Source organism: Delphinus delphis, chromosome 11, assembly GCF_949987515.2.
Source record: "Delphinus delphis chromosome 11, mDelDel1.2, whole genome shotgun sequence".
NCBI lineage: Eukaryota > Metazoa > Chordata > Mammalia > Artiodactyla > Delphinidae > Delphinus > Delphinus delphis.
The window spans coordinates 67,956,862-67,965,116 of NC_082693.1; the positions used below are offsets into that span (position 1 = coordinate 67,956,862).

General features: G+C 35.9%; 1 non-coding gene across 1 annotated transcript; it reads left to right on the forward strand.

Annotated features, from left to right (window-relative positions):
- Window positions 1-1,918: 1,918 nt before the first annotated feature.
- Window positions 1,919-2,025, forward strand: LOC132434692 (U6 spliceosomal RNA). Its single transcript, XR_009521405.1, has one exon. It is a non-coding gene; the product is annotated as a U6 spliceosomal RNA (small nuclear RNA).
- Window positions 2,026-8,255: the final 6,230 nt, after the last annotated feature.

The following is an 8,255-nucleotide window of genomic DNA, read 5'->3' on the forward strand; positions in this document are numbered from 1 at the left end:
TCCTATAAATATCAGTGTAATACACTAGCCTGTCAACAACAAAAAGCTTTTGAAGTGTATGGAAAATGCACCCTCCTGGCATTGTGTGCCATTCTTCGACTCTTCTTCTGCAAATGTTAGGAAAATTTTGACTGTAAGATGTGTTTCCCATTTTTCCATAAGTGCTTTCCTATTCAGAGTGGGTATAATCCGGCATAATTTTAAATAGATCTTTAAATTGTAAATAACTGGGGAAAAAAGAGAGCTTTCAGTTCATGTTATCTCATACCAATCTTCTCCATGTGTGATATTGGTCACTTTATTTGTTATGAGCCTTGCTCTTAATCAAAAATAAATTCCTAACTGAAGTCTGGCTAGCCTCTCTCTCATCCAAAGAAGAATTAAATAGAAGAGTAGCTCTCTAACACTCAGTATCTGTGGCAGGCCGCTGCTGAGTGAGCTTAGCTGAAAAAAACTCAACACTAACTGCTGTAACAGGGAAAGTGACACTGTGTAATGGTGATGTGATCGTTATTTATTTAGACTAAAACTGCAAAAATTGCCATTCTTTTCCAAAGTCATAACCTGATTATAACAAAATATCCAGTCTCACTGCTCCCTTTATATAGCTCTGTGACGCCAGATTACATTAAAGAACTCAAATTGATTCTTCAGAAAGAAGAAATATTTTTTTACAATTTTACTGGTTAAAAAGACACAGCAAAAATATTTCAAGTTTTTCCCTCCTGAGTGCTTGAGATGTTTTTAGCAAAAATTTTGATATCACATTGATGTCTGTGTCCCTTGGCAGCCAATAGTAATTGTTATGAGACTACTATTGGAATTTTTTCGTGGTTTCTTGACATGCTGGCAACTTATAAAGTTCATGAGAGCAACATTATGCCTTATCTTTCTTTTGTTGCCCTGTGTACATAAGTAAATTAATAACCTATAGTGAATCTCCAATAAATGATGAAGTCAGAAATCATCATGATAAGTAATAAAGAGCCTAAGGTCTACAATTAAATGTTCAAAATGGCATTAATAAACTTCTTTTTATGAAAGTTCTGTCTGAACTTTTCCAGTCTCATAATTTTACTGACACTAGTGCTTCTCAACTATACTGCAGGAACGCGATAAAAGCTTTTGGTGCCTCACCCTGTCCTCTTTACTAGTTTATCATCTGCTATCTGCTGTGAGTACTGAAATGAATGGCTTATAATTGTGGCCTTCTCAGAAGAACTGCCCTTGGCTGAAGGGAACCAACCTGCCTGGAAACACTTGGGCAGTTTCCCCACCCCCTTCCCATTTACTGACTAATAAAATTATACAAAATTCTGTCCCTTAGTCTCAAGGTGTACAACTCTATGGGGTAATTCATTCTTTAGGAATATCCGCCACTCCCTGTCTGTACCACAGCAAAACTAGTTTGCATCCTTGCTCAGATTTTCCCCTCACCTACTTGACTTCCTTCATTCTCTTACAGGATTTTCCTGCAGAGCACTCACTCAGTACATCGTGCACGCCTGAATCTTTGTCTCAACCTCTACTTCTAGGATGTAAGAAGTGATCTCTAGAAAGCTGACTCTAGAATGGGATTGTGGAGTTGAAAATTTGGTGGCCAGCTGAAGTGAAGACCCCATCTCAGATGGTAGGTAGAAAATTGACAGTCACTGGTCTACTGTGAAACTGCAATTCTTAAAACTTTCACCTCTAGTGAATTTGACTTATCTGCAGTTGGAAAGGGGTGCACTGACATTTGATATCTGATCAATAAAATATCTCTGGTCTTTGAGAAATATGGCTATTATAGTAATGATAATAGTTGAGAAATTAGATAGCTGCTGGTAAGCAACACTGGTACTTTGAAAAGAAAAAGTGGCAGACTTGGGGTGATCAAACATCAATTCCAATAATTTAAATAAAAATGTGAGAGTCAGTGCTTGCTTCAGCAGTACATACAATAAAATTGGAAAGATACAGAGAAGAATAGCATGGCCCCTGTGCAAGGATGACGTGCAAATTCATGAAGCACTCCATATTAAAATAAAAATGTGAGTCAGAGGCTTCCTTAGTAACATCTGATAAAACAATCATTTCCTATAATGGGAGGGCTGATCATGTTAAGAGACTAGCATAGAAGTTTATTTAAAGAACAGAAAAATATAGAAGAAGGTTGAGTACTCATCTTGGCAAATCTCTTTCATGAAATTTGGATTACAGTTATGAAGGATCCTGAGACTTGGGATGGGAACATTAGGTAGATGAACTAGAATATCTTGAGGGCCCAAGTCCCTCTGAAATTTCTAGACCTAGAAAAGTAGCACTGTATTTTATCCTCTTGCTAAAGGATAAAATATAGCCCCTTGCTTTAGGACTATATGGAACCCTCAGATGTGCTTTCCCAGGCAGTTTTCCCCCCCACCGGAGGAAAAATACACAAGTTTTATTCATATGCGTGTGGGAGCATTCAGATGAAGAGGCTCACCGAACATCTCGAAATAGAAGTTTATATACCAGCTTAACAGGGAAAGGGAAGGGGGAGAGAGGGCTTCTATGGGAAGAACAAATGAACCTTTTTTAGGGAAGAAAAATGGATGGTATGAAAGTTTGTGATAATGTTCGTTTATGCAATTTCTCATCCAGTGAGAATGATTGGTCTTCTCCTGCGAGCGAAGCTTCCTGAAAGAGGGGATTTATGGCAGCTTCACTTCCAAAGTTTCTGCCTTTTAGTCAGATAAGGGAAGCTCCAAGCTTTCTATATCTGCTGTATCTCAAAAGTCTTTAGTTTAAAATAATGTTCATACTAACTCTGGGGGCTGAGTGGGTCCCTACAAAGGGAAATGGGCTCTAAGTTGAGGATCAAAACAATGTATGAGCTTTAGTGACATCTATGGTGACACTTCAGAGTCATTTAAAAAAATGTTCTGTTTCTTAGCTGTGCTCTGGGCAGGTGAGTCCCAGGCAATTTTTGTCTTCTTCAACATAGGCTCCCATAACCCCCCCTGCTTAACAGATCAAATCATAAGATAACCAACTGGAGAAGTGCTAGGCCTGCTAAGAGAGGAAAGGCTACATGACAAAGAGCTGCCATAAGTCACGTAGCAACAGGAAGTGGGAGGATATGACTGGGAGCAGATCCTGAGGGAGCTGAATCAAGGGGCACAGAATATAAAGGTGAAAAACAAAGAGTTTGCCAATATGGAAACTCTTTCATGACACAAAATTTAAACCTTGACTTCGGTCCTAGTAACCAATTCGAAAATGTTTCTGAGATGTCCCTTGGACACTTTGAAATAGATTGACCACACACAGTAAAGAAGATGCTAGAACTGCCGTGGCAGATTGTGGAGAAAAATGGTCGTGCCTGAAGTGGGTATTGTAGAATGGATCTGTTATGAAAGATCGTAAACTACGCCAGCTGTCTTTCCTCAGGAGGCCTGTGACTTGTCATTTAAAGATAAAAAGGAATGCACTGTGAGTGGGCAGCAGCACTGATAAAATGTTCAGCCATGTCTCTTCATTTTTAGACTAGGATTCTTGTTACAAGATGCTGTTATAGGACTGAAATCCCTAGTAACAATGAGGATGATTAATCTCTGAATAGCAGAAGACAAGTGCAAGCAAGGTGAGTATAGTTGCCATTAATAGGAGAGCAAGGTTGAAATGGTAGTCTGTGGAGCATGACCATGCATGGCTATATACAAAGATGTATGTGGAGATGACTAAGCAAATATGGTGGTTTAGGGGTAAGAGACATAGGCAGCAAACAAGGATATATATATATATATATATATATATATATATATATATATATATATATTCCAAGGAGAGTCAAAACAGTTATATTAGGTTTCAAAAGAACAACATAACAATAGTATAATTAAGTCTAGACTCTTCACTGGTAACAACCTAGCAACAACTTAAAACAAAATAAGATAGTTTGAAACCAAGGAATAATAGATAAATCAATAATAAGCAAGTGCAAACAAAAAGAAATACTATTAGCTAAGATTGAATTTAAGTGTAATAATAATAAAGAGGATACATAAAATATGATGCAAGTTTTAATAAAATATACAATAAACCTTTATTTTTATGTACCATATAACATAGAAGCTAATAAATTATGCAAAAATTATCCAAAAGAAAAAAGACCGTTATAACAATATAATTGTACTAAGAGACAAATTTTTCCAAATTGGAAAAATATAATAGACAGAAAAGTAAAATAAGTAAAATCATAGCAGAATTGGGAAATACGATAAAAATTATTGACTCTATCTAGTACTCGTTAATAAGTAAATAAAGAATATGCATTATTTTTGGTATGAACATGAAATATTTATAATAGATTATCACCAAAATTATACATATTTAAAACAAGTGTCATGCTGTTATCAGGTAACTATATTAACAGTTATCTGATAATGATCCAATAAAATTGAAAATAAATCATAAAAAGATCTTAACCATTTAGAAATGATGAAATTTATACCTATATAATCCTTGTATCCAAAAGCTGTATTTTAAAACTTTTAAGATTCAGAAAAACTGAATTCAAAAGTAAATGTATAGCCTTAATGAATTTGATAATAATTAAATGAAGAAAAGGAGGAAGGAAGAAAGGAACTTCTTACTCAGCCTACAGAACATTTGAGAAAGAAATATAAAATAAACCAAAAAAATCAGAGGAAGAAATTAATATAGTTAAAATGTAAAATTAATAAGTAGAAAATATAAGAAATATTTTTTTAAATATCTACAGGGTGTCTTTATTAAAAACAATTAGATTATTACTGTCCAGTAGAACTATTGATGATAGAAATTTCTATATCTCTACTGTCTAAAAAGTAGCTATATGGGACACTTGAAATGTGGTCAGTGAAACTGAGGAACTAAATTTTCAATTTTATTTAATTTTAATTAATATAAATTTAAATCTAAAGGACAGGTGACTAGTTGTTATAATGTTCAACAGCACAAATTTAGTTGAATAATTTTTCACAAGGATAATTCAAGGAAAAAGATAAAACTTTAAAATATATTTTATGGATTAAAAAATCTATAAATAAAGTCAATGTACAAATAATAGATTTGATTTGGAAAAAAATATATTTGATGAAAAATAAAGACAAAGGATAATATCTATAGTATATAAGGAGCTTTTACAAATTGGCCAGAAAGGAATAAACAACCATACAGGAAAAAAATAGATATGAAGAAACAATTTACAAAGAATAAATAAATAAGGCCAACTGTGACACTCAAAATTCTAAGGTGGCCTCCATAATTCCCCAGCATCCATTCCCTTGAGTATAGGTGGAAGTGTGACTTTTTTCTAACAAATAGAATATGGCAAATGTAAAGGGATTTTTTTCACTAGAGTTAAGGTTCTTAAATGGTTAACTTTGAGTTAATGACGTAAAAGATTGTCCTGCCTGGATCTGACCTAACTTTGAAGCAGTAGAGACTAACTCTCTTCACTGCTGGTTTTGAAGAAAAAAGCTGCCATGAGGAAATGAATTCTACCAACACCTAGAGGCTGCTTGAAAACAGACCCTTCCTTAGTCAAGCCTCCAGATGAGATTGCAGCCTTGCCAACACCTAGATTTCAGCCTTGTAACATTCTAAGCAGAGAATCCTTCTGAGCCATGCCTGAACTTCTGAATCCTTTTGAGCCATGCCTGAACTTCTGAGTGAGATGGGTATTGTTTTCAGCTGCAAAGCTCCTGGTACTCTGTTATTCTGCAATAGAAAACTGATACATGAGCAAACAAAAAGATGCTGAAAATAAGTAGTGAGAAAAATGAAAACTAGAGAAACAATGAATTATTTCTATTGTGATGGTTGCATGACTGAAAATTCTTTGAAATTCTTCCCAAAGGTGGAGTCCAATTCTCCATGATATAAGCTAGCCTTAGTGACTGACTTCTAATGAATATAATGAGGTAGAAGTGATACTAATGACTCTCCTGTGCTGAGAGTTCTCCCCTGGAATGCTTGCCCTGGAGCTGAGCCACCATACTATGAAGAAGCCAAAGAGCTCTTGGAAAAGCCACACATACTTATTCTGGCTACTAACCCCAGCTGAAATCTTAGCCAACAACTATCGTCAACTTTGCCAGATCGTGAGTGAGCAAGGTTTTGGATGATTCCCTGCACAGCCTTTAAGCAAGCCCAGCTGAAGCTGAATGAGGCAGAGAAGAACAAATTCTATCAAATCAACCCACACTGCATATTCCGCAGAAGACGTTGTCAATATTTTAAGCCACTAATTTGGGGTGGTTTGTTAGAAAACAATAACAGAACATCTTTGTACTCAACTGACAGGTGAAAGTTTAAAAGAACAATAATACCTATGGCCGGTAGGGATGTTGGGAAAAAGCTAACTGTGGGGCAACAGGCAGAATTGTTCGAAAATGATTCTGAGTGCTCACTCTAATGAATGGTGAGGCAATGCCTGCACCCAAACCCTGCTTCCCACGGGCTTAAAGATTTCCAGGTGCTGGGCAGCTGGTTTTCCCAAACAAGCATAAACATCTGAAAAGGAAAATTGACCTTGCCCGGCAAAAACTAGAAAATATATTCCTCCACTTACAAGGTTGCAACAGTGAATTGTATCCCTCTCTTGGAACATTTATAGACTGTGTGTGTATTCAGAAGGCTGCTCTGGTCCTGGCAGGATTCTCTATAGGAAATAATGAGGATGGAGGGAGGATCCGTGCCTTCTTCTCCTATTGGACTCTGGTTTAGAAGTTTTCTGAAGTGTTCCTATGTGATATTGTAGAAAATGTCCTGAAGTCTAGAGCAGGGCTAGTAGCAAACATAAAGGGGCCCACCTGTATGCTACGGAGTGACAATAAAAGGTTTTCACCTTGCACAATATTTACTCAAATGTTGCTGGTGATTGTCTAAAGCAGAGGTTCAACAGTTAATAGAAAACAAACAAATGTAAATAGAAAACAAATATAAATACAATGAAAAACAAAAAAAGAATTAATATAATTTTAATATCTATTGATAAAAGAATAGTTGAATACATTATTGTATATCAAGAACATGGAAAATAAGAACTCCCATATATAAACATATGCATGTAAATTAATTATATATCATATATATGCTTTTGGTGAAAATGAGAAATATGAAGAACTCTCTACTAGGTTGTTCATATGAAGAGGGTAGGTTCAGAGAAAAGGAAGATAAAAGTTGATTATTTTTTAAAAAATAAAAAGACATCAGAGTCACTGTGTGTCAAACTAAATAGGCATCAGTAATTTTAGCAGGCCAGAATTTATTACCTCGAGGATATGTCACATCATGGGATTTTCAGCCTTTCCTTAGGTACTTCACAATTCCATAGCTCAAGATGGAAATAGTCACATTTTACTCATTCTATCTTTTTCATTTCTGACAAAAACTTTCGATTTTTGATGTTCAAACCAATCAGTAGAATAAAAGACTGAATAATAGCATATTTTCTTCTAAGTCCAGGAGTCTGCATTATTCTATAACAGACACTATTTCAGAAAAGCAATGTCCTGATCAAACAATTGCTTGGTTACTACAGTTTCAAGCCCCCCTGGGAAGCTGCTGGAAAGAGAGAGGAATATATTTTATCACAATTTTTGCATCTTCCTTGCATCCCAAGTGCAAGTAGAGTAAGTAAATCCCGTGAATGGTATGAAAGGAGAGAACAAATGGGGGGAGAGCTGGATGGTTGAGAGCAAGGTTTTGAAACCCTGCTACTGGATTCCCAACTCTGCTCCCCCATTTATTAGCTCTGTAAATTTAGGCCATTCTTTGTAAAATAGAGGTAATAATAGTACCTATTTCATAGTATTTCATAGTATTGTAATGAGGTTTAAATGTGTTAATGCCTTTAGTGTTCTTAGAAATGAACTTGGCATGCTGTAAGAGCTCAACGGATGTCAGCTGATATTATTATAATTATCATTCTTGACAACTGAGCAGTCTAGTTCCAAAAGCAGCAAATAACTAATTCCTGTTATTTCTAAATGGCTAAGGTGTTTTATTCCACCAATAATGACATTGTAGCAAATGCTGTAGATGCCCCGTCCATATCCCCTGGACCTCACCACTTGTATGCACTCCAGCACCCTCCTGTTACTTGACGTCAAGCAGACTTGAAGAACTAGAGAACTAAACTCCCACCCCAAGAACAGCTCTCAACCAATGACCTGACAGGAGTTGGTGTCTAAATACTCTAGCGCCCTTTCCCCTCAGAGAAGTAATTTTGAGACATATATTTT